This window comes from Ciconia boyciana, chromosome 26 (genome assembly GCF_034638445.1).
Source record: "Ciconia boyciana chromosome 26, ASM3463844v1, whole genome shotgun sequence".
NCBI classification, from domain to species: domain Eukaryota; kingdom Metazoa; phylum Chordata; class Aves; order Ciconiiformes; family Ciconiidae; genus Ciconia; species Ciconia boyciana.
The window spans coordinates 2274417-2302301 of record NC_132959.1 but is presented as its reverse complement, the minus strand read 5'-3'; the positions used below and the strand labels follow the sequence as shown (position 1 = coordinate 2302301).

At 41.9% G+C, this 27885-nt stretch overlaps 1 long non-coding RNA gene across 2 annotated transcripts in view; it reads right to left on the bottom strand.

The window, feature by feature from the left end:
* Positions 1 to 27885, bottom strand: part of LOC140644054 (uncharacterized) — a 45051-nt gene that overhangs the window by 14150 nt on the left and 3016 nt on the right. Inside the window, exons 3-5 of one of the 2 annotated variants that reach the window (XR_012039727.1) lie at positions 27710 to 27827; positions 14238 to 14311; positions 13358 to 13510 (exon numbers count right to left, since the gene is read on the bottom strand). This is a non-coding gene — a long non-coding RNA (uncharacterized lncRNA). Of the gene's footprint in view, positions 1 to 13357; positions 13511 to 14237; positions 14312 to 27709; positions 27828 to 27885 lie in introns of those variants that run through there. The other variant, XR_012039728.1, reaches the window with a different exon arrangement.

Here is a 27885-nt window from a genome sequence, read left to right as displayed (position 1 = left end):
AATTGTGACTCATTCCAGAGGGTTCTCAGGCTGGTGAAGTGGGTGGATAAATACAGTTTTGTGATACAGCTGATAATTCCTGCTGTGCAGAAGTATTTCTTGGAGTTACCGATGAAGGAAACTGCAGAAGTTGTTGGGTTTTTTTTCTCTAATAAGGCAAATGCCTTAAAAAGATAAGGCGAGATCTATTTCTGGAGGTCTGCAGAAGGTGGAAAGCCATATGCCCTCTGATATCCCAACTGTGATGGTAAAATATGGTTGAATAATATGTTCAGAATACACTTAGAATGAAATCAATGGGATTCAAATGCGCTCCATTATGTTATCGGAGCTGGGTGAATTATTTGCTGGACACTTGTATCAGCAGCTGTGGATGAATACCCAGTCATTTAGGCTGGGGAGCAGAGGGTGGCCTGGAGCTACAGTGCGGCTTGCTTGCACAACTGCGTGCCTTCTCAGTTTTACCCCCATGGGGCAATTAGTTTGATATGGACTGTTGAACTTTTGAAAGAAAACGTCCTTCTGGAGATGCCCATCTTTCCATTGATCATCGAGGGGGTGTTGACAGCTAGGTTATTAACATCAAGATCCTGTAAACTACCTGCTCAGAGAAAGTGCCAGGGATTTACTGCCTGTTAAGTGCACGTAAATGGGCAGCTATCTGCCATGGAGAAAAGCTCTCAACAGAACAGAATGCACTTACACTCTCACTTATCATAACTCTCCATTTTTCAGTAAATTTTGTGAAAATCTTAGGCTGTTTTGAAAACTGCAGCGTATTGAGAAGACAGCTTTATTTCTAAAAATTTCCTGCTTTGAGGGAAGTTGCTCTATAGGAAAACCTACTTAAGCGTATAGGAGTGTATTTATCTTGAATCCCTCAAGTCTTTCTGCTTTGTTATTGAGAGTTGTCTCTTACTAATGGAAAGCATGGGTTCCTATCCTTGGAGTACTGGAGTATTGAAATCCTCTTCCAAGTCCCAAGAGGGAGAGGAAAAAATAGAAAATAGTTTGACCTACATTCCCAAGAATAATTATTGACTTAACAAGTTCCAATCAGTTTTTCAAATTAAAGCTCAGCAAGAACAGACCCACTTCCCTAAAAAAAAAAAGAAAAAAAGGAAAAAACTCAGTCTTATTATATGTCAGATGTACATGTGTGCAGTGATCATATGTAAATGTATCCCTGGAATATACATGTATGAATATTTGTGTGTGCTTGTATCTCTTTAGGAAGGAGTTTGTTTTTGTGATAAGTTGTACGGTGCCTTGCAATGTGGGTCTCTGGTCTTCAACTGGCCATTTCTGCACACTCTCAGCCCAGAAAGATGTATGGCTGGGTATGTACAGCCAAGCAGGTTCCTTCTTTGGAACCTATGTGAGCAGTGCTGGGAGCACAACTGTGAGCCATTAACAAAAACTGCCCGAGAAGGGCTCGTTTAGCACTTCCCTCTTGTGACCATATGGACCGATGGAAGCCAGAAATCCAGCAGCTGTGGATTCAAGAGTTTCAGGATTGTACCTACAAACAATCAGCATCAGACACTTCTTGTCCCTGGGATTAACGTCTGAGAGAGAAAGAAGAAAAGGCCTTCAAATATCAATACTTGAGACCAGAGTTAAAAAGAAAGTAGCAAGGAAAAGCTGACAAAGTAATGATTAGCATTTGTGCTCTGGGAATTCTTTCCTATATCCTACCAGAAACTCTCAGTGACATCAACATCTCCATTAGTGCCCCAAGTGCACAGAAATCTACTATTTTGAAGGTATTCTCTCTTTAAGGCTCCTTTCTGACTTCCAAGATTCTACTTGATCCCAAATCAAGACATGGGACTATGATACAAAATATTATTAATTAGAGATCTGATCCTGCCTTAGGCCAGTCAGATGGATTGGATGATTTATTACAGCCAATTCCTAATTTTGATTCTGTAATGAATTAATTGTAACTTATTTTTAATAATAATCCCAGTTAATCAACATATAGAGGGCTTTTGTTCCTAACACAAACCTTGGACAGGTGTTTGTATCCCTAATCTTTCACCTCAAGAAAAATATATCATTCAGGGAAACCTCCCTGTTCAACACAATACTCAAACAGATGCTTAATTCATCATGGGCTTAAGTGCTTTCTTGAATTAGGGTGTCCTGGTTTCAGCTGAGATAGGTTAATTTTCTTTATAGTGACTGGTATGGGGCTATGTTTTGGATTTTTGCTGAAAACAGTGTTGCTAATACAGAGATGTTTTAGTTGTTGCTGCACTAGTCAAGGACTTTTCAGCTTCCCGTGCTCTGCCAGGTGCAGAAGAAGCTGGGAGGGGACACAGCCAGGACAGTTGATCCAAACTGACCAAAGGGCTATTCCATACCACATGACGTCATGCTCAGTATATAAAGCTGGGGAAGAAGAAGGAACAGGGGACATTCGGAGTGATGGCATTTGTCTTCCCAAGTAACCATTACGCTTGGGCTACCAAGAAGGAAACAGTATCATATGCAAAGCAGAACTAATTAATCTCTTGATTATTCTGCCATTACTGGGCTCAGTTTTTAGTAGTGGTTTTTTTTGTGTTTCATTACATCACAGGTGACTGAAAGCAGCAGTGATTGGGATAGGATCCACATTTTTACTAATACTTTTATGTGCAAATGCAGGCAGGTTCCTTTCTCCATCTAGGAAAAATGCTGCACAGTCCTATTTATTTTTATGCAGTGTCTGCCATGCAAAAGAAAGAGAGCAGAGACAGAACTTAATACAGCAGCTCGCAGCCAAGACAGACAGCAGTTAAGTGATAATGTGTGTCCATACGGAACAGCTATTGTAAAGAGCTGAGTGTCCGGGAAAGGAACAACACAAAAGCTAAGAGAATCACTGATCATTTTAAATCCAGCCTCTAAAAAATAGTTCAGTGCTTAGAAAAGGCTTTTGAATGATAATGAGAATTTAAGATTATATCACTTCTGGGGTATGAAGTGAGGATGATTTGCGTAATGTCGCTAAACGGCAAAGAAAAGGCTCAAACCTTGGTTTCAGGCAAGTGACCACACCGTGGTCTGAAGACACCAAAGAAAACCTCCTGTATAAGTAATGGCAAACCAAACCTCGTTCACAACCCATTTTTATCCTTCACCTCAACACAGCCGTGGGAGCTAAAACCAGATCTGATCGAGCCGTTATCCTTAAATTCTTGGGTGTATTGCACAATGGGGGGGGGGTGTTGCACTGTGGACTGAGAGCAGAGAGGACTCTGGAGATTGTCATGTGATGGTGTCACTAAGGCATCTCCCCTTCCTGCAGTCTCTCTACATCTTCCAGATGAGCCATCGGTCAGCCAGAGCATCCACAAGATGTTTAATCCCTTTTAAAGCTATAATGGGCCTGGGCTGAATTAATTCTGCAGGTAGAAGTCATTCTGCAGCCTCAGCTCTCCTCAGACAGAGCACCCCTCATTTGAGAGCGAGTAATAGAGCTAATTAATAGGAATGCAGGAATTGCTAGTCTGGATGAGATCCAAAGCCCATTAGTTCAGTGTCTTATATCCAAAACAGACCAGGACTAGATGCTTTAGAGGAAAGCGTGAGAGACTGCTTCCCAAATTTGGCCACCTTGTTGACACTGTATAGAGACTGGCTCAGAACCCAAAGCAGAAACATTCCTATCACTGGTGGAATTGCTGTTATGAATCATAAATCTTGCCACATTCTTGGTCCCCAGGTTTAGGAGTTTCCGCTGCCTCAATATGCTGTCAGTACTGCAGGGACTCTCCAGTGGTTAAGGACGGCAGGGCCCTACTGGAGATGGGCGAGCCGGCCGGGGGGTCACCAAACAACCGCACAGACCTCACACTTTTTTACAAGGACTTAACATATGAGAGAGTCACTCACTTTGCACACGCCGGTTCCTTTGAAGACTGACTGCTTGCCTAGCCTGGGTTATTCCACTCAATCTTGTTTGAATACTAGGGCAGAACAGGTATTTTTCATTCTAAAAATTTCCACAAATTTAACAGTTACTATGAGCTGGCCAAAGGTCTCCTCAATTAGCTCTTTGAGGATACTTTGTGTAAGCTTTGTAGACTGGCTGTTTTAAACAATTTTTCCTACTTGCTGTTATCTGTTACTAATTGACTGGAAAGTAGCGCATCATCATTGTATGATTCTGGCACATCATTCTTAATTCTTTCTGAACTCCAATGAGAAATATTTATTAAAAATGTCAGGCTTTTTCTGCATAATTACGAACAGTGTTAGTGTCTCCATCTATTAAAAGTCCTGGATTGTTACTAGGATTTCTTTTCTCTAAATACAATTTTAAATATACCTTATTTTATCCTTAAAACTGACAGCCAGGAATTTCTGTCTTAAGCTGCCTTTTTTCCTTCTGTATTTCATGCGCTTCATAAAACTAACTCATATTAATTGCTCTCAGTCCCTCCATATCCTCATTTCTCTTTGTTACCTATTGCTTTTTGGTTCTAATTGCTGTCTTTGCACCGAGTCTGTGCCAGATGGACTCTCTTGAAGGAGGAATTATGGCTCTTTGGCAACTTAATGCAGTCTTTTTACAGACTCATCCACATTAATTTGTGTCTTTCCGTGTGAAATCTTTTCCTCTCAGCTTTGACTCACAGTTTCCTTCATCTTCGGGAAATCAGTCCAGCAGCAGTACATCATCACACAGTGCTGTGTTACTGGTTGGGACAGTCCTCCGTTTGCCTGTACTGAATGTCATCAGTTCACAACCGCTGAGCATCCCTGGCCAAACTGCCTGCTCCCGTTGGCTGTGCCACTGGTGGTGGCCTTGCAGCCACCCTGTCACTTTGCCGACAGCTCCACGCCCTTCACGTACCGTCTCTCGAGTTGGCCACGTTCACCCATTTGCATAACCAGGGCGCAGCGCTCTCACCAATCGCTGTGCAACATGTAAATCCTGGCGTTCAGATCGGTTGATGGCTGTTGTCTGCCAACAAGGGGTGAACAAGCACGTAACCATATTTCTCCCCAAATCCTCCTGAGCAGATGCTAGCAGATTTCTCTCTCCCCAGCAAGCAGACACTTCCAGCCCATGTCCCCGTCTCTGTCCCCGTTCCCATCCCCTCGGGCCGCCTGGGTCCTGCCTAAGGTTTTGCTGGTTTTGAACTTCCCTCCTGTGTCACAGGAGGTGCTGGGTGGGCAGAGGGGAACCCCCAGGCAAAGGCAAAGAGGCAGCAGAACTGCAGGGGCAACACCACTGAGCACCGAGTCCCTCACTCTGCTAACGTCACCTTTGGCCATCTCCAGGTGCCAAAGCTCCAGGAGACACCTGTCCTGTCAGAATGTTGGTGGAAGCCGAGGATCGCAGGAAGCTGAGGCCAGCTGTGGGCAGCTCCCGGCCTTTGGTTTTGACTTCTGGATGCTTGATATCCAGGTCACATGTCTGACAGACTCCCCTTTTCCCCACTCTTCCCTTTCTCAGTTTCCTTCTCTTCCTTTATTCCCTGGAGGGGATCCGGGAGAATCCTGAGTTTTCTGCACCTCCTTTCCAAATTTGTTTTGGAGCACAAGCCAAAGTGGTTCTCCTCTGACCGCCAGGAAATGGCAGCTGGGATAAAAGATGATATTAAGGAAAGCAAACTGATGAAAAAACAGATAGATATACACATATATGTATACATATATTTTATATGTATACCTTTATATATATATATATATATCCCCAAGTGATTCGGGAATAGCAGACACTAAAAGCGCTAGTGGAAACTGTCGTAAGAGATGTATTGACAAGCCTGGAAGCCTGGCTCCTGCCATCAAGTGTTTGTTTTCAGGAACTAGAATGCATGGTGTGAATTGTGCAGCGAGCATTCAGCACGAAGCAGTCGGCATTTCAAAAATGCTTCCGGTCCACTGGGGTGAAACCAAGCTCCAGGAACACAGCTCAGAGCCGGCAGCTTCTCCGTTATTAATTCCTTGGCAACTTTGCCCAAGCAACTTGATCTCCGTGTCCCAGTTTCCCCTGTCTGTATGAAGATAATAATCCCTCATCCACCTATAAAAGGATGAGGTGGGATTGATCAAGAAGCAGTCAATGCACGACATGTTCATTTTCAAGGCACAGGCTGTTAACTAGAAGAGCTCTTTATGGGAGTTACTAATGAGTCTCAGAGCATCCCTCCACACCAGCACTAGGATTCCTTCCCTTCGCGTGAGGTCAGAGGTGGTGTTTTGACACTTCTGCTGTTTAACATGACATCCGGTACAGAAAAGGTTGAAACTTGTAGCTGTGAGTTGTACTTTTTGGAAATGTTTCTGTCAGCATGGCAAAAGAATGGCAAATCATCTGCTGTATTTTCAGACATATCTATTTTGTTTGACTTTATAAAATGTCCCTGAGGGACTGAAAACTATAGTGAGCCTTCCACTGCATTAATTTTTAATTTTTTAAACAACACTTTTGCTCCATTTTGCTCTGTTTTGAAACAACTCTTCCCTGCTCAGAGGGAAGACAGTTTTTTTTAAAAAAAAACTTTATAACTTTTCTTCATGTTTGGGAGAGGTCAGACAAGCCAGAGTTCAAAGTGCTGGAGATCAGACCCTCATGACACTAGTGGCTTGGGAGTTATGCATATGAATGATTACTACTTCTTCCAAAAACCTTCCCTTCAGGCTGACAGAAAGGAGACATTTCATAGCTCTGTGGTTAGAATAAAGAGTTCATACATGCATGACAGGCAGACAGAGGGTATTATTCAGAGCTGTAAGAATTAGTGGCTTACAGTCTGATATAGAACAGTATGCAAAGGATTGGCATTAATTGGAACTATCCAGCAGAGATGTGGACATAATTATTTAAAGGACTAACTCTCAACAGATGGACTTAGTCATGGCAAACACATAGCATAACTACCCAAAGAGGAAAAATGCAAATGCCCTAGAAGGGAATTATTATTCTGAAGGATGCAGGCAGCCTTTGGCTATTAGGTGGCAGAATGATTCTCTCCATCCATGGAGAGCCTAAAGAGTACTATCTTTAACATTTTTCTTCAAAAATCTGCTCACCTTGTGCTCTGTGCCTGCCAACCTCACAAGCCTACGAGAACCAGCAAGGGGTCCTGACTGACTGGAAGAAAATCAGCACGATGGTGACGATGGGTGCTGTGAGTACAAGCCATAGGATGGTGACTTGCCTTGAGATGCCTCATGGGGCAGCTTGTGGGGTGCTGAGATACTGTGGCATGAGGGACGCAATAAACACACCTCTGAGACAGGTGGTGAGGCAGACACAGCGGAGAACTTGGGAATTTGCATAATGGTCCTCCTGTTCTTGACAGCCATGTGATCATATAGCATCACCCTAAAGATACTCCCATTGGCCGTCAGATCAGACATCTTAGATCCAGTGGGATGGGGAAACTGCAACAGCAGAGACAGCTAGACAATCTCTCAGCTGAGAGGTGCTTCAGGGAAAGGTGGTACTTCATCTTTTCCCAACCAGGAGTTCCAATTCATGAGCAGATGGCTCTGCCAGATCCCTCTATGTTCTCAGTATTCATAATGGGCTGAGGAAGTCATGATTTTAATTCAAAAGCTTTTCATCACCAGCTGAAGTCCTGTGGCTAACGTTAAAAGGAAGGACAGTTTTATAACCAACAGTATCTTCTTTTCCTCATTAAGCTGCTGATCCTTAAGCACATGCGTAATTTTGGTTGCATCTGGTTCCCTAGCTTCATAATTTTTAGTGTGGATTGTTGGATCCCCTCTTTAGAATAGGATACTCATGGATAGACATTACTCCATGCTAAGAGTAGTCCTGCAGCTGCCCCTGCCTTCGGGGCAGACTGTGTGCTTCGGGTTGGCCTCAGCCCTCTGGAACATGTAGGATCCTGCATGTCTCGGTGCTTGGCAAGTTAGCTTGCTCCCCAAGGGACGGATCTTTGTATGTGAGTAGGGAAGAAGAGCAGAGAGCAAGGAATCAAAGAGAGTACCCCAAACCTAACCCTAGCAGGCCAGTGGCCGGGGCTTTCCTTCATCTCTGCCAAGATCTCACCAGTACTTCTTTAGTGCCTAATACCCAAACAAGTCTCAGCAGGGAGGAAAATACTCGCGATGCTGAATGTTCAGAGAGCCTGAATGTATGAGATGGAGAAGTAGCATTGCTTAAAGGTTAGAGCCAGCAACTGGGAGGCAAGCCTTGTTTCATTACTGTTTATGCTGCAACATAAGCAAGTCACTAGATTTCTTCAGAACAGCCTCCCACTTCCTGTGAGCCAAGTGTTCTTCCTTTCAACCCACTTGCTGCTATATATAATCTCAGCGCTGTCTACCTTTTTTGCAGTCCAATCTGGAGTCACGCTTCCCAGAAATCATGAGATGGCATTCAAAATCATGCATTCAAACCATGGCAAAGCATGTTTGAATGCCTACTCTTGGCTGCTTGCTTTCTGGTCCTTTATAGGTCACAGGGTCACTTTTTTTCCTATGTCTGTTGTCAGGAAAGCAAAATGGTAAAGGTCTATAAACAAGAAGCCTGGCTCATAAAAATAACATTTGGCCTCTGTATGTCAAATATATCATTAGGAAAATCAGTTTATCTGTCTCCTTGTTCAAGTAAGCTAAGTAAATTTGCCTTCTGCCATCTGCTTCCTCCCTACTTTCAGTGAAGAGTTAACCTACCAGCTAGTCAACGAGAGGCAAAATCACAGATATATCTGACCGTATGCCATCAGGAAAATAATGGTTTGTAGCAGCAGCCTCCTCATCTATTATGTAATAGTAAAGTTAATCTCTCTAGAAATTTAGTCTTGAACAGAGATCTGTCATCAGGTATAAACTCTGCTTATTGATCACTGCAGGGATTGCAGCCACTTTGGGAATGAAACCAGGCAGCTTTTCAATACCACGCAGCACATCATACACGGGTGAAGGACAGATGCTGTCTCTCTTTAGCAAAGTGATGTGTGACTGGGATTCAGCGACCAGATCAACTAGCTAATTTGTCATATTTCCTGGGCCAAGCCAGGAACACCAATCTTTGCTTCCCAGGACAGGAACAAAAAAGAAAGACATGATCAGCTGGAACAGGAAGAGGACTTGAGGTGAACCTGACTCAGCAGCTTGCTCCATGACACAATGCTTCTGTGTGCATCTTGGCATCACACTGACTTTTGTGGACACCTGGATTAATTACAAACAGCTTCTGGTTTGCTATTACTGGTGTATCTTTCCTGTGACTCCTGCTTTCTTATTTCTTCACGGGCATATCTCTAGAGTTACTCTTACCTGCATCTATTGACCTGGCCATCTTTTTTTTTGGCCTCCATTACACTGTATCTGACCCTTTGCACTTTTCATGTGGAAGTCTTATTTTCTTATAATACACATTTTTAACCAAAGACAGTATTCTCTTCTGGTGTGCATGGGTAATTCTACAATGTTTGTCAACTAGAATCTGCTTCACAGAACCAAAGAATCCATCACAGCAGATCCAGGTAGCTGTCACCTGAGCACCATTACTACTACTACTACTACTACTACTACTAGTAGTAGTAGTAGTAGTAGTAGAGTGCACGACTACTGGAAAAAATGGCAAAGAATGGGAAAACGTAGACAAACCAGTATAATTCCTAGTATGATTTCAGCATATTGTTGTATTTATCTAGGATTTTCATATTAATTATGTGACTAAACATTGACTTTTTTATGAGTAAAAAAGTAGAAAAGACGGCCTTTTATTAGGGGGGAAACTGAGTCGTAGAGCTGGGGAATGTCTTACTTGGAACCATTAGAAAAGCTAGGCAGAAGGAGCACCATGGATGCCCATTCATAAAGGTGGTCACAAGCTCCTATGGACAGGATTAGACTTGAACTCTTTAAAACAACCAAATGGACTCCAGCATACTAGAGGTGGAACCAAGCACATTGGAGAGCAAGGGCCAACGTCTCCCACACTTCAGCAAACTGGGGCATCTGCTGCACAGAAGAGAGTTGATAATGCCTTGTTATACAAAATGTGGGTGATAGCTCAAGCGGATGCATTTGAAAATCTGAAAAAATATATGTGTCATCTCTCAATGGTTTTCCTCTGGCAGTCCAGTCACCCTTCGAGTGACCCAAAAGTTTTTGCTGTTGTAGCTTTCCTCAGACTCTCAGACAGCTTGTGACCTTGTTTATTCTTTAGTTTTAGAAACGTCGCTGTCTGTATTTTAAGATGCCTTAAAAACAACTTCCCCTTTTACAGTGCCTTCTATACAGTTCTCTGTCCTTTTCTTACTGCTTAGCAGTTTAGAAATGTTTCCATTACAAAGAAAAATTGCCTATGTTAAATGACAGTATAATTGTTTGGTTTTAAGACCAATCTTCACGAATTCAGAGGCAAAACAGAAGATACTTGGTCATATGAAACTCTCATCATACAGAAATTCTTGTAATTTCAGCTGAACCTGAATAAATATCTGCCTACTAAAGTTTCTGTTCAATGGAGTGTGTGAAATAGCACATGAACAGGTTTGTGCTTACGCCACAGGCATGCAGCATCAAGGCTAGCTCTAGGAAATGCAGTACAAGTGGGGCAGTATGAGGTGCGAGGCAGCAGGCCCCCGTGTTTCATGGCTACCAGTTCTGCTTCCTTGGAAGCCCACCCTGAACTGGTTTCCAGGGCTAAGCTTGGCTCTGGCCTCCCAAGCTGTAGGGTAGGCAGCTGCATAGCACCAGCCTCTCCTCTGCCCGGTGCAGGCCCCACTCTGCTGGTTCAAACCCCCTCTGGCTTGGTTGATCAAGGTGGCTGTTGTGACCTACAGTCCACAGATGGGCTTGCTCCTGATCCAGCTTCCACAGGGCCACCCGGAGTCTTGGGGCCCCTTCAAGGGCAGAGGTAGCGTGCATCGAAAGTTGGCTCTGCGTAGCCTGAACTTTGCATTGAAACATCCTACGATGCAATGGGATGACAACTGCAGAAAGTGATACTAGGACCAGCTGACCTGTCAAAACGGTGAGTTTGGCTCCTTGCGATAACACAGGGATAATGCAGGCCTCTCAGATGTCTTCTATCCCTATATGAGAGACCCCAATATCCACTGGCGATCTCTTACAAAGCTACAGAATGGAAGAGAAGCACCAGCACAGGGCTGTAAAGTGTGAATGATCCAGGCCAGGCCATGTGGGAAGAATAAATGGGAAGTCATCTTATGGGCTTAAGCCCCAAGACTCGGGCAGTCCTGAGCTACGAAATAATAGGATCAGAGTTACCTTCCAATACAAAAGTGCAATTCAGTGACCCTGAGGAGCAGAGGCAAGGAAGAGAGGGACCAGTGCATTTAAGCCAGAACTGTTGTTCAAATGCTGACTCGGCCAGTTCCTCAGTGCATGACTTGGGATGAATCACCTCCTGTGTGCCATTTACCCCTATGCAAAGGGCGAGCATGAGATCTCTGTTCTCAAAATAGGAAGAAGCTGCTATGCCCTTGTGATTCACTGCAGGTGATCTGTATCTTCATATGCTCAATGACAGTATTTCCCGCGTAAAGGAAGTTGATGCTTATATATAGGAATGGCCACGGGACAGGAGGGGGCACGTTATTAATTAACCAATGGTGAAAAGTGATTGTGAGGAAGTATTACCTGGCACAAAACAGTCCCAAAGAACTTCCCATTTCATTTAAAGGGAAAATAAAAACTAGAGGTGCCAATTTAGATCAAGAGAGTCAAAGGGAGGCTCTTCAAATTGGAACAGACCAGGTGCTTGCTACAGGGTAGAGCAATGAGGGTGCCAGATAGAAGGGAACTGGATAAGAAGGATTGTGAACATATTTACAGCCATCTGGCACCCTCTAATTATCCAAATGACGAGGCTGCCTGAGTGCTCACCAAAATGTGGAGAATGAGGGAAGGAAGGAGTTTGTTTGGGCAGAGGATCTTGAGTGCTTCATGCTTTCAACGTATGTTTTTTGGAAATGTTTTATATCACTTACAAGATTATTTATATTACTGGAGATGTAGGAAAATGATACCAGAAGGAAATGGAAGGGCTACTCCTTCTGGAGTTTTCCTTCCAGGTTTCTAAAAATCAAGTCAAAGGAGAGAAAAGATACAGTTTCTTGGGAGGCAGCATTAGGGATCAGGAATTAATCAGGAAAGCTGGATTCCTTCTCATCTACGCCCCTGATATGTTGTTAGTATTATCTGAAGTCTCGCAATTTTTAGTGGGAAATCTGCAACAGCTAGAATAATGTTATTTAGGAAAAAAAATCCCAGGTTCTAGAACTACAGAGTAAACATTTTAAAACAATGTCATTGTGCTTACTCAAAAAGTAAGAAGGAAATTTAATATTTTATGTTTCTGAGCACCAGTGTTATGCTTTTATTGGCCTTAATGATGATTTTTTAATGTCTGGATTCACCAACGTTACAGCTGTGTTATCTTTAAATTACTTTGCTTTGTCATGCTTGCTTTATGTGAATCAGGAGTTTTGACTTGTTTTCTAGGTTTTGTCACTGTCCAGCTGTGAGGACATGAATAAGAGCTTTCAGCTCAACTCCTTTAGAATGATACTAACCTTTCTTTCCTACATGTTGAGAGTTTTAATTTTAGTGCTCTGCAGAAAGGCAAGCAGCAGTACAATTCTCGCATTGCAATTACAGTGTATGTGCATCCCTTCACCTGACAGGATTGAATAATAAAAAACAATAGTTTAATGTGAAATCTTAGTATGTTTTTCTCTTCTTTCTGATCTGGGAGGTATCACAGAGTCAAATACTGTGCTGTGGTATTTTTAAAGGTTGAATAATTTTATGACCACTAATAACATCTGCTGTTATGCCTTTTAAGAGAAGGGTAATCAAATTTCATGCTTCAGCGTATTAACTGATCACAGCAAGTGTCAAAATTGGCTCTGTATTTTATTCTTCTATCAGGAGCTAAACAGTACTGGACTGACTGGTGTCCTAGTCTCATTCAATTGCAAACTAGACTTTAGCGAAAAATTATTTGTCCTAGCATGGTAAAAAGCAAGGTACTGGATTTAAAATTTGACATTTGCCATTGCCCACATACCACAGCAGACACCAAAGTAGAAGCCGTGCCCTCTAAACAATCTGGAGTTTTCTTTCTTGATAGTGAGACAAGTGCACCTTACCTATGGCACAGTGTTAGTGACATTAAACCAGCAGAGGGGTTTCCCTGCCAGCAGCATGTTATTGTCATGGGACCTAATCGCAAAAGGCTTTGGCTTCTGCTCCTTGAAATAAGACTCACTGAAATGAACAAGACTGTAATTTTAGCCATTTGTAAATGAGCATTGTAGAAACAAGAATTTAATCAGAATTCAACATCCAGCACAGAAATAAAAGATGATCATTAGCTCAATAGTGCTCAACAACTCTAATAGGGAAGAATAGGTCTGGGGACAGCATGTTACAGTTAGGGAAGAAAGCCATTTACTCTGGCAAGAAAACAAGAGATCATCACGGTCAAATGTTTTGAATGAGACGTCAAACCAAGGCTTCACTGTGCTTGCAATCATGAAAATTTCCATGGTACCTAGTGTAAGAACAGACATAAAAACACCGTGTTCCGTCAGATTCAGACCACTGATTTCCTGCATTTTCTGTCTTTGATTTCTTCCTATACTTAACAAAATTGCTTTTTACTTTCCTACCTACGTGCTCTTAATAGTCCTAGTGAGCCATAACTTCTATAGAGCATTTTACATCCCACAGTGTACCCCTTGTCATTATATCCTTTTGTGCTGGATTTCTCATTTTTAAATATGTTTGCATAGTTTTAATCAGTTCTTGCGTGTTGCAATGTAGGTATGTTGTTTCCTCCCCTTTCTGTTACAGTTCCTGTCCTCTCTTCTGGCAAGTTTGCCTTCTCTTTTTTTGGTCATTTGTGGGATGCTGCCAGAAATGCTGAGCCAAAGCATTTCCATTTCCTCAATTTTGACTTGTTCTTTTTGACTCATTTTTAAAAAATAAAATTCCTTTTCATTTTGCATTCATTTGATTTGATTAATTCTTCATTCATTCAATCTTTGTGTCCAAATGGTAGTTTTGGTATCATCTTTCAAACAAAAAAAATCAGATATAATTAGATTGTATCACAGTCATATTACCCTCTTTTGCTATGATGCCTCCAAAGAAATTGGTTATCGTTAAACTGATAATATACCAATATTTCTGGTTAACCAGCCGATCTCAGCATTTATTTTCAGTTCCCTGATGATGATATGTCTGCCTCTACATGTTGCCTCTTCTGTTATACTTACATCAAGACTTTTCATTCTGTGTCTGTACGATGCTGCCCAAAAAGGATCTGGTTTACAGCCACAGGGCCCAAGCACTGCAGTAACACAGAGCAAATAAGAATTTGTCATAGTGACTGATTATGGTTCAGTCAAAACAGAAGGGTCAACAGACCTCCACTGGTATTAGAGGGAGCCTTGGATTAAAGACGTCTCACCTAGGGGGAAATAATCTGGTGCATCCTGCATTCAATCCTCCATGCCGTCTGTTATAGAGGACGAGAGTTCATGGAAACTGAATCTGTGTTTCACATGTCCAAGGTTCATACCTAAATCACTAAACTATTTTCCTTGGTCCCTAAAGAAGCTGATGGTGCCTCCAGAACAAATGGATCAGATATGAAAAAAAGCTGAGAGATGTCTAAGAAAAGTAGGAAGAGCCCTTCTAAAAGCAGCACACACAACATCATTTGTGACAACACACGCAGGAACAAGACCCTTGAAGAATGTTCTGTGAGATAAAGGAGAGCTGAAAACAAACTGGTCTCACTGTCACTTCTATCATGGATTGTTACTAAGTATGGAGTGCTCCCAGCCCAGCAGAGTCACTGGAATGCATGCCATTGCCTTATTAGCGAGCAGCCGCTCTGGGGCAAGTCTGGTAGCCACAGCTCAGCTCGGTCAGGACTAGCGTGTTGTAAACTTTCCCGTGTCAGATGTTACTAATGGCGGGACACCCAGCCAGCTCTCTGGTTTCACTACTCACCCTCCCGTCCCAACCGAAGCAGGTTTCACAAACGCAGCATTGTGCCGAGCTGAAAGCCCAAGCTACCCTGATGATACACTTCCCCCCGCGTGATGCTTTCAGGGTTTTGGATGAAGTGACTGAGAGCAGAGTAATGTTGCGGTGGTCCAACTGCTTGTTAGAGCGCAGTAGGCAAAGTTATTTCAGACTAAAAACTTGCTCAGTCTGAAGCCCATCCTTTGCCTTCTGGGGGAGCTAGATGCATGTATTTTAGAGTGGAAAACTTTGCCACCCACCTGATTTACTCTGCCCTTCCTGCATGAAGTTTACTGGGAGGTGAATGAAAAGTTGTCTTGCTCTGCCCTCTTATGATGGTATCATACTTCCAGCTGTTTTGTATTAGGTATGCCCTGGCTGCAGCTCCAAGACAGGCTTTTAAGTTAAAATACATGCTAGCTATACCGATTCTAAGGTCTAAGCGACTATATTTAACAGTATTGATTTTAAGTATTGAGATAGGCATTTTTGTATCGCTCCATTTTTTCTTCTCCTTTTCCAAATTTTCTTTTTAATGAGGTATTTGAATGTTTTACGACAGTGTGCTTACACCACAAAAACAGAAGTATTGCAAACGACACCTGCGTAAGGTAAGTCCACACAGTCCAGTGCAGCAGAGGTGACATTCAGCTGGCCCCAAACACCTCACTCCAAGGGTTTCTCTCCTATTCTGTTCTGTTCAGCGTTGATCTTAGCACAGGCCGAGCCAGCCCTGTCTACCTGCAGGGCATGCTCAAAGTCTTATTGCAAATATTTGCAAACAATCTGGGCTTAGATAAATTCAATTATACATACTGTTCTTACAAACAAAATGCTCTAGAATACCATCTCTCTCTGAAGAACAAAAGGAGGCTAAAAATATTAGAAAATTATAATAAAGAGAAACTTTGCAACTTCTGACTTCCTTTTATTCAGCATTTTTAAACAGCACGTGCAGAACTGAATGTCATGCCCAGTACATACATTCCTCAGTTCCAAAGGCTGGTATAAAAAAGGGTGGTCTGTGATGTTATTTAGAGTTCATATACTCATCAGAGAGATTGCAGAAGACAGTGATGGTATTGCAGCACTGTGCTAACATCCCAAGGTGGTCCATTTTCCATTGTCCTTCCACACAAAACCAGGAATACATGCAGTCAGTCCATTGTGTAAAAACATCAGGGGCCAAAGGAAATGGTTGCAGCATGACTTCAGGCCTGGAATCTTATTATGAAAATGCCTGACTGTATTAACTGAAATGGAAAGCCTATTCACAAGACACCAAAGGGTGTACACGAACGCGTGTGGCAACACTCATGTTGCAATTGTCACTTCCACTCGCTGTTTTTAACCTATCATTTTCCCGTTTAACTCAACTTAGCAGTCAGTAAATATCTGAACTTTCACGTGTTTTCTAGAGCTCCCCTATCAAATATACTGAAATACTTTGGGGATGCTGGGGTGCTACTGTCTTGCAGTATACTTGTTGGTCTGCACTGAACTGTTTATCTGTTACTCCCAAAATGAAATAACCCACACACCATCAAATAAACATGCTTAGACAGTTAGAAGAGTTTTCCTCATCTACTTCCGCTTTCCTCTCTCCTTTCTGTTTTTCGTTCTGTCTTTTGCATTTCCTAGGCCCAGCTAGGACTGTCATCGAGTGAGGCAGCCTCTCCTGTTGGTATAGGGAACCTTGATTTTGGGAATATCTTAATAACGATCATGGAAATACACAAAAATAACAATTCCAGTACTGTGAACAGGTGATTTTCTGCTTTCCATTAAACAGGTTTTCTTTAAAGTGTTTGCTTTTAATGTAAGTTTGAAAGTCACCTGTTCACAGGTGTCTACATACTTTGTGTCTTGTGTGGGGTCAAAACACCGCTGCTTCCCGAGGTCTGACCAAAGTGAGCAGCAGCCACCTCCAACTGCACCTCCTCCCTGCCCAGAAGCAGGGAGAACAGGGAAGCGCTTTGGCAAAAGCCATTATACTCTTACTATTGGGAGCTCCTCCGGACAGGAACAATCTTTCTTAACTGGTTGGAAAGCATTCAGTAAATTTCACATTCTTCAATAATAACAAAATGATGGCAGTGCCTCAAAATCCAGAATGGATTTTGACCAGTTTTACTGAGTGATAAATGTTGCGATGTGCCAAGCTTTGCTTCTGCTGCTGAACCCACAGGAAACCCACTCAGATACAATGAAGATACGCAGCAGAGTGAAATAACAGTGTTGGGGAGTAAGTGGAAAGCAGAGATGTTGATGATGGTCTGGCAGTTCTCAGTTACGTTTTTATCATCTTTGACACTCCATCCAGGGTAATGCACCCATTTGCATTTATCCAGTGCTATCGTGCACTACAAAGGCCTTGTGTAATTAAAAATACCTATTACATCTATGTAGTAACTTTAATTATCAAAATTATTCCGTAGAAAGTAAACCCAAACCTACTAAGACTTTAGGATTTCAAATTTCTAGCAGTATCGCCAGCCTTAAAAGTTCAAAAATCATAAGCCAGGTTCCAATGAAAATACGAGGTTTAAAAAGAAGTCTTATTATTTTGTCAGAATGCTTTTTGCCTCTTGTGCATTAAGAATTCCCTGGAATCATGCTTTCCTTTAAAGTTTAAAGGGGTTTGATGGATGCGTTTCTTAAACGGTAGGGAAAATTATCCTACATTCACATGACTGCAGGTGCTGTGATTTTAAGATGTATTAGTACAATATTCGTAACACAATTGTGAAAGCTGGCAACACTCGTTTTGATATGCCACTGTCCCAAAAGCCCATGGAAAACAGATGGACTTTGCGACATGCCTGGAAAATTAATTAAATCTGGACGCCAGCGGACAAAGCAGAAAGGAAGAGCCGGATTCAAGGACACCTCCTGAAAAATGTTTCTTCCTGTTCACAAGGGACGTAGGGCTGGGGATGCACAGGCCACACCAAGTGGCTGAGTATCTCCAGAGTATGTTTGCTGCTCTTAAAGATACAGTGAATGAAAATGTGTTTGTTTACGGTCACAGACTGCTGAGAGAACTGTTGGCACTGCTGGATTTGTGCTAAATACAGCCTTGAACTTGAAGGAATTGGTATATTTGTGGACCTCAACTTTACACTAACAAAAGTTTTGTAGCTGTTGGCTACAACTGCAACCATTTCTGGTTGTTCACACAGCCATGTTTTTGCATCCCCAGTAAACATGAAAGCTATGGGAGAAGAGGGGAGGAGGAGGAGGAGGAGGAGGAGGAGGAGGAAGAGAGGGGTGACAGGCGGTTTGAGACATGGTGCAGTTGTACAGGATTCTACAAGAAGTTCATCACATCCACTCAACCGAACCCTTTTTGACCCAGTTGTTGGGATTCTGTTTGCGTGCTCCTTTGTTGCACAAACACTTTGTTATTCTTGTACTTGTACAAATGCCACTGTCCTAGGGTCAGGACTGTGTGAGAAAGCAAGTAAACTCAATGACAACGCAGGAGAAAAGAGAACAAACTAGCTATGGCCTGCAGCCATACAACCCCAAACCGGGATTTGATTAGAGTTCATTAAATAAGCATCGTAAGTCCTGACTGGGGGGAGAATAAGAAGCTGCCAAGAAACTCCCAGGTATGACAGAAAATGGTGTTGACGCCCAAAACCCCAGCTACCCAGAAAGACAGACTGATAACTCAGCATGTGGCAGCTCTCGACAGAGGCCAATAATTAACCTTATCGCTTTAGTTGTGTTAGAGATCAGTACGTGATATCCCTTTCGATACAGAGAAAAATTCTCATAATTGCATTCAGTTATCATTCAGCATCTAGTCTAGCATCCTGCTTCCAGAATCAGTTATTGCTTAATGCTCCCAAGTAACACACAGCTCGCTAGATGCATTATTTTTTGTAATGCTGTTCACAGACACGGGAGAGGAGAAATACCTCCCAGGAACCAGCAGTCCCTAAGCGTAAGATTTGATTATCTTATTTTAGCATGCGCATTATGGCCCAGATTCTGAGCTGCAGCTGTGTTGTGCCATGGGGACTGGCTCCTGTCTAATTTAGAGCAATGGCAGATTAGGAATTGCTACAATTACTATGGTACAATGTTACTCCAGCCACAGCTCCATTTTCCCAATAATTAGCTCCTGCACCAGAAAGCTTGGAAAGAAGATGGTAGGAAAGTGGCTATACGTCTCCTGGGGAGACTCCGTGGCAGGTAGAGATACACCAGTGACTGAATCTGTTGAGAGTACAGCTGCCTTATGTAATTAGAGAAACATAAAGCAGTTAGCTATAGGACCAGATCCTCCATTGCAACCTACAGAGGTTACTCTGGCCCAAAGGATGTAATTAATTACTATTATTACTTGTGTATTTAGGAAGTCATCCTCTATATTTAGTAAATGTAATAGGGTAAGAAGAGCATTGGCCAGAAAATGCGGTAAGGACAATTGTCCTTCATGGATGATGGCAAGATACATCATGATAAACAAACTTTAAACAGTGATAAGCCCAGAATATATTGGCTTGGAAAAGAAAAATGCAAACAAACCCCCAAACCCAAGAATCTCAGGCACCAGACCAATGTCCACAAGACCAGGTCTATTTTTCTACATGTACGTAAGATCAGGAAACAAAGTGGGGCTGGGGGCAAAGGAAATGAAAACAAGTGAATGCCTTGGAAAGAAAAGTACCGCTATGAAGCTTTTGGACTAGTAAAAGAAAATTCTGTTTACAGAAGATTAACTAAGAACTTGAAAGATATCTGTGGGAAAAGTATCAGATTTTGCTGCATTTACTGTCGCTTCAGTGAGCAGAGTGTGTGCAGGACACAGGCAGGACAGGTTATAGGCAGGACCACCCTATGGGGTCAGCCTTGTGCTAATCCAAGAGGGGGGTTTATCATCAAGGGTACCTGGGAATTTCATGGGGTCCCCTTTAATACAGAAGGACTGTGCTACAAAGCAAGCAGCCCCAAACCTCTAGCACATGAGTAATAACCTGCATGATGCCAAGAAGAGCTTCTGTCCTTTCAAGGGCAAGTTAAACTGAAAAGCAGTACAACAATTACAGTATTTTGTAGGGGTTTTTTTTTTCTTAGGCTGGGAAGTACAGAGGTTAAATGAAGTATCATACGGTCACCTTAAATGTTTTCTGTGAGAACAGAAAGAGCGATATTGTTTACAGTAGAGTCTTCCTTCTCCCTTTCAGGTACGCTGAATTTTGATTACCTAAGAGCAAATTGTGATGTAGCATTATATTTTTACTAGACTATCAAGAATATATTCCCCAAAATATTGTGCCAGTGGCCCCAGTGGTGCGCAAGCCCTAAACATGACAGACCAGCAACTAAATCTTTTGGACAGTTCATTTAGAACGCTGAATGTAGAAGAGAAGGCAAACTTACTTTCTTTTTTTGGTAAGAAATTTGGAGTACTAATTTCACAAAGCTAACGCATACCAGACAATGTAGTACAAGCTCCTCCAGGCTGTTAGATGAATAAGGTCTTTCAGGCACTGCACACTGCCCCACTTGTTCCCTAAAGTAGTGCTTTCTGGTAGCTAACCTCTCAGCTGGCAAGAACAGAGGACACTGGACCAAGTGCCATTTGTCTGCCAGCTTAAAAAAAGTAGACCCACCCTTACAGCTGTTCCGTTCTGCACTTCCTATTACGCGCTTTAATTGCATCAGACACTAGATGAAGACACACGATATTCTTTAAAATTAAAAATTCCTGAGATTGGTGAGCTCAGCTGTCAGAATCTCGCTGGAAGTCAACTCTAACCAGCTCAGAGTTTTCAGAATCTATCACACCCAGCTTGCGCACTCTGAAAATCGTTAACATGCTAAGAAGTCAGTCTGTAACTTTTCATCCCCAACAAATGCTCCTGAAATGAATCGGGAAGCAATAAATATTTTCAGAATGCAGCCTTCTGTCATAGTTCCCTAATGGAGGGGAAAATAATTACCTGTTACTTATAACTCCTGAATGTTGTAAAGACAGGGGTTGTAGACAAAGCATTGTGGAAACTATGTATATTTTACTATGTGAAACCGAATAATTTTTTAGATCGCCTTGAGTTCTTCAAGCATCATTACAGACAGAAGCACATGCTGCTTACTTTGCTGCATTTTCATCCTTACGATACCAAGTTGAACGAAATGAATGCAGTTAATGAGTCCAGAACCTTCCAAAATATGCCATTTTAAGGAGGTACTTTGACTCCTTTACAGTTAGAAGACGGCTCAAAGGTAACTAGCTCGTGACTCGCTCCCCGGCCCGACTCGGCGCCCGTCCCCGGCCGGAGTGCCGTGCAGACGGTGCCCTCTGGTGATCGTTCTTCCTCAGCCACGGGCCTCGTCCCGTCTCCGGTGCTTGCAGCCCACCGAGTTTACAAGCAGAATCAGTAAGACGTAGTTAAAGAATAACCGTCAGGGCATCTTCAGGGAACTGCAGGTTTTTTTAACAATTTTCCCTTCCTCTTTCTTCCATCTCGCGCTCTATTCACTGAGTGGCAAAGGAGAAACTAATACCGCTATTGCAATAGCATCTAGGTGCCTCTACGAGCGGTGCAAGAGCCTCGTTTCCCCGTGCCCTGCATGGCACTGTGCACCCGCATATTAACAGAAAAAGAGACACGTACAAGAACAGCAAAACCACAGGACGACAGGAGGACCACAGCCAGCAGCCTAAGGGCTGACCGCTTCCATCGCAGGCCCCGGGGACCCGCCATGACCTGCGGGCAGGGTCCCAGGGCCAGGCAGCCCATCACCACTCCAGGCACCTGCCAGACGAGGTCACTCCACAGCAAGAGAAAGGAGATTTCCCCACCGTGCCTCCCCCTGCATTTTCACAGAATAAGAGACAACTCACGATATAGTTTCAAATGTCTTGGGACAAAAACAAAGTTTCAGTTCAGCCCTTCCAACGTATTTTTTGACAGCCGTTATTTCCCCCAGCGCATGATGCAATGTATTCGTTAGCAACACCGATGACTGGACTGATGAGCCGTCAGTACAGGGTATAATTGCATCTGATTTGGGAATTTACAACCTACAATTCTTAGCATTGTTTTGAGTGATTCTAACTTTGTCAGTTTTATTGCTGCTTTCTGCCACTAGACCCATGCAAGACCACTGGACCCGGTCTTTGTCTCTGCATGTCCAAGCAAGATTTTCATTTACTCACTCCAGCCAGAACAAAACTGGCTGGCTTTGGGCGCTGCCACCGTGACACTTACCCGATTTGCCACCGGTGTTTGTGGAGCTGCTAAGAGTCATCACAAAGAGTTGGGGAAATGAAGCAAAAATTCTGTAGCTGAGTGACTGTACCTTGTGTGCTCTTTTAGGTTCCTTTTTTTTTTATTACGCCATGTTGGAAACATCTGCGAGACAGCAGGTTTTGCATACATTCTAAACTATCTTCTAAATAATAAATCCAGATAAATATAATTGCTTGTAGAAGCAAATTGAGTTTTAATAAATGTATTTGCTTTCACTTTCTTAATTTTGTCACTTTCCTTAACTATGCGTAGCCATTTCTGAACTATCCTGATTTGCACACAAGTAATTCGATTGCTTCAACTTTAAGTGTGTGGCCAGCACTTACACAGATTAAAGATAAATAACTACAAGTACTATTGGTCTAAATACTACCAGCTGCTGAGTAATTTCCAACATTTAGGGGCAGAGTCACTAAACGACTTAAGCAGGTTCTTAGCACTTCAGAACAGAGTACTAAGTCCCTTTCCATTAGACGAGTATTAACTATACATTTAAGCACATGCCTATGCCACAGGGACTTCCTGGTTCCGCTCCCTCTCTGCCCCTGGCCCTCACAAAGAGGCCGGTGCAGCTCCTTCCTTGCAGGGGGTAAAGAGAACTTGTCTTGCTCTCCAATTCTCCCTCATCTACTCTTCCCTCTTTCTCAACTACCTCTTTCCTTTATACACAGCAAACAAGATTTGCACTAACCTTGCATATAGAACTGATGTTTGATTCCTAGTGAAAGTACATTTTCTATACCATTAGAATTCAGGTGTACTAAAGAAAGGACAGAGAGAATTTGGGGAATTTGCAAAAGTCGCAACTAAAGCACTTCAAAAGACTTGCAGTGGAAGACACACAGCAAGAATGTCCAAACATAAATGGTTGTTCTCAGTGGGCGTTTCATAGTACTATCTTCTTCATGATTCCTCACTTTGTTCTAGGAAATATTTTTGCTTTTCAACGGTATGATGCTCCTGGAATCTTCTTTGTAGTGAAAATGCTTAACCTTAATGTAGAAATTATGCAGAAATTTAAGCCTACAGCTATTCAGAAATTCAGAACAGGGATATATTAATATTCTTCCTCCTTCCATCCCTCCGCATTCTTACAAAGGTACAACTAGTCTGTTCAGACCTGTGATTTGAATGAGGAGTAACTCCAGATGTCTGTGTAAAAAACAAAGAGGCTCTCTCAGGGAAAGCTTCTCTTATTAATTTGTGTAACAGGTTAACGTAAGAGATTTCACTCACAACCAACCTTACTACCCCTGGCGATATACATCAATTGAGATGGAAATAACCCTCATTATATCATAAGATAAAACATTTTAATCTCAAGAAGTCTGTGCTTCAAAGCAAGCAAGCCCCAAACACATGCATTTACCTTTAACACCAAAAGCTTTAAGTATTTCAAGAGGTACAATCTAAGCTTTCAGAGCTATATTAACTGCAGCAAGAGTATTGGATGGATGTACAGAGGAGGTGTGATTACACCCAATATTTAGCATTAAAAAGTCATAGCTTGATGGAGCTATGGAAAAGATTTAAAGACATGGAACATCCTTGGGGGGCCAGCCCACAAAACAGACCCCATCCATACACTGGTGAAACTCTGTTTCAGTGCCACAGATCTCAATACAAGGCAGAGGGGGACAGAGGCCGGAGCAGTCGGTGCAGGAAGGAACAGGCCCTTCAAAGCATCGCCTGTTTCCCAAGAGCCTCTTACAAAATTGCTGTCAGATTTGCGCCTTTCCTACCATTTTGTGCCAACTAACTGACCTTTACCTCCTGTGGCCTGATCCGGTTTGCAGTGTTCTCCATGGCTCAGGTCCAGAGCCTTATATATGCCACAAGTTCTTTCAAGCTTTTACGGCACAGGACCACAGCTGTGTGACAAGATGGAGATAATCGGGCTGTCATGGCTTGCTTGCACCTCTCCACCATTTTGAGCCCTCTGTTTAAAACAGTTGAGGAGGCTCCAGGAGCTCCCAGAATTCCAGAACTACAGCCACCTCTCCTTTGCCACATCTCTCCAAACACTTTGTTGTTGGTTTCACCACACCTCTGCCTTCAGTCTCTTTGAGGAAGTTTTCTTAATCGTTTGAAATTGGCTCTGGTTTTGGCTGTTCTATCACTGACCTCACCTTTGAGCCCTTGAACGCTGTGCAGAGTTTACAGAATCCATCAGAGGAGAATTAGGAGTCCATTCTCTGATGATTTAGAGAAAGTCGGGTACCTGTTCGGTTGCAAGTGCTTATGAAAACCTTTTATTTTATACACACATATTTTTTTTAAAAATCTATATATCCCTGTGTGTATAATATATATATTTTAAAGGAACTACACTTATTCACTACTTTGACAAGAATTAACCAGGACTTTCCTAAGCTATTGCCAACTTTTAAATGGAAGGAGAAAGGCAGTAGACATTATGCGAAATGCTTTCCTGTAATTGGAGGAAATGACTTCGCAATATGCAATTAAAAATAATTAAAAGTACTAAAGTGTAAATCACTATCTTGAAACAAAAGCACTGATATTGAAGTTGATTTCATACCACTCGAACTGTTAGTTAGAGGAACAAATAAGTCTTGTTGATGTTTGATTCTTGCTTAATAGAGTGTACTGTGAGAAAGCAAACTATTTTGGGGTGAGGAAAATTTCAATTTATCTTTCCATAAGATTTTTCCTCAAGTGAAAAAATCACGATTGGGCCTTTAATAGCAGCAAGGTAGTTGATAATGCAGTGTAGTTTGACAACTTCCTGATTACCAGTTCCTTCCTGACAATTACTTCTTCTGTGGTCTCATCATCCATTTAGGCAAGTCCACTTGATATTCCTCATCTAGAAAAGACGCTTTAAAATATTTACTAACCTACACACTATGCAGATTAAGACTTCTAAATTGCAGGTATCAGAAGTGCTCCTTATTCAGATACTGTGCTGTAGAGCAATTTACTTGTTTGCAGGACTCCTGCCGAGGTTAGCGGTGGGCTTGGCATATGAAAAGAACCACTAGCTGCTTCTTGGACACAAGGTCTCTTTTCGGGATGTGACACTTGCCTTTATGACTAAAATGTTGATAAGGTGACTGATGAAAATCAAATTCCAATCAAGAAAACTTGATAGAATAGGTAGCCCGTCACCTATAATTTTTTTAATTGGTCAGTCCGCTGAGGAACAATTCGTTCTTGATTTGAAGAATTATTATGTGTGTGTGTGATTCTATATCCTGACTTAATTAAGCTTTAATTACTTTACTCATGTCAGTATTAGTAATGTTTCGGTTTTTTCCTTTGAATTTTGGCATCGAGGTACCCCTGTGTTCCGGCTGATACTAATCACCGCTCCTTTATATTAAATACTGTTCCTTTATACAGCCCACTTTTACTAACAATGTGGATGTGCTGCATAAAGACTATTCCTTCAGTGAGCAAGGGCAGTACATGTACACCGACAGCATCCTCTGGCTAACAGATCACCACAAACGCAGCTTCTGACATGGAAGGTCTGTACGGCAATTACTTTATGACCATAAAGGGAATTTCACCCTTTTGTTCCCATTACTGGTGTGTGTTTATTTTCCCGTGACAAAATCTGAGTCAGAAAGCCGCAGAGCAGTTACAGAGCTATAAAGGAGATCAAAGGTACGTCTGTTAAAGAAGGAAACTGAGCCGTAAGACCTAGGACCTTTTTAAGAACATGGTCTTACAACATTTTTAAACAGGTTTTTGTTCAGTTTAGGCAACTTCAACTATTGTAAAATTTACTGTTGATAAGTCCATAAGGATGAATGCAGAGAAGGATGAAAATATATATACACATGTGAAAATTAACTGTAAAAGTCAGTAAACAAAACTGTATTTCAGTTATACTTAAAGTACATGAAACAGCAAGAAAGTTCAAATATTTGACTTTAACGGCGTGTAACTTAATGTTGCTTGGATGAACAACATTAGCTGGCTGAACATGGATTCTTAATAAACAAACTAATGATTTAGTTTCCTGGAAATTAAACCATGAGCTTCCTTCTCTTCTCTGCTAGAGGCTGAAATGGAGATGAAGGTGTTTTTGTAAAGTTTAACTTTTTTCCCTACAAGTTTGAAGAATGAGAATTTCTTTCAACTTAATGTTTTTAGATTATTGTAAATTATGTGTAATAAAAAACCTAAATTCTTAAATTTTAAAGTACATCTAGAGTACTTTTGGACTGGCTCAATCCTCCTGTTCTTACCCTCACTGATACTCTGTCACGAGTTGATAGCTAGTAAGTATGGTGCCTATGAGTTGATAAGTAATGAGTATGCTACCTATGAGTGTGTATGTATGCATGTGTGCATGTGTGCAATGTATACATGCATTGTTATTAAACAGAAGGTATTTTTTTCTTTTTAGAAGCAAAAAATTTAGCTAGTTTTGTGGTGTTTTTCAATACCACATTGTTCTTATAACTTCTTGCACAAAATAGGGCACAAAGTACTTGAATTTTCAAGTCTGATCCTACTCCTTTTTGTGTAGATCCTCTAACAGTGATACTGATGAAAGAATAGATTGAATAAAATATTCTTGTTGGTTTTCAGAAACACAAACTATCAAAGTCATTAATTGCAGTACTAATAAGTTTTTGCTGTAAGATGGGAGCTCATTAGCAACAAATGGCAGCGTAGAAGAAATACCACAGCATACTTTTAAAGAGAAAAACAATTATGGGCCATCACTGTGACGAAGCTGAGAGAAAAAACTGTGATTCTAAAATGTATTAGGAAAGGCACTTGCTGCAAAGCCACGTTCATATCAATACGATTTTAGCCAGGAGCTCCCTTCCAATCTTAGGTGCCTAATTAAACATTATTTCTGCATGTCCCCAATATTCCCATGAAAGATATATTCCCAAGGGAGAAGGATATGACAAAATTGTCCCATTTTCTTTGTATCCCCCATGTCTTTAACTACTCTCTCCTTCAAGATTTGCTCTAAAGCCCTCACATGAGTGTATCAGAGGAAACGTACCATCACACAAGTTTATCATAAAGTTACCACGCAGCTTTAAACAAATACACAAATGTAATTAAATTCATCAACTGATACTGATATCTTTCATCCCTGAAAAAAAAAACCCAGAGATTTTCAGTTTATCTTAGATAAGTTCCCAAAAGACACGAGCTCAAACACATTTCTGACACTCCTCTACCAGAAGAGGCCAAGAGGTCGCACCCTCCTGGGTGGGAAGGCTTCCAGTTCCAAGCTACCTCCCCAAAGCCTACCGCACGCCACTGAGGCTTCTCTCTGTTTCACAGGTTTACCACCTAAATTTATATCTGATCCCATCCTAGTTTTCCCAGCTCACATTTGCATTGGAACGCAGGGCAGAATTTCATCCCTCAGGCTCCTTCCACACTGTGGAACAACTGCCCTTCCTTTTGTGTTGGTAACTGCATCTAACCGTGCATAATCTTACCTTCAGCGGTAACCATCTTCTGTGTATTACAGTGCTGGTTTGAGCTCCCTAAGTGTCTCAGACATCATCACGCTAACTTCTTCATTGTTCTGGATGCTACACGATGCCAACAATTCCTCTGCCAAAATAAGTTAGTATTAAAACAACACTGTCATGAGACTATACTTAAAATGTAA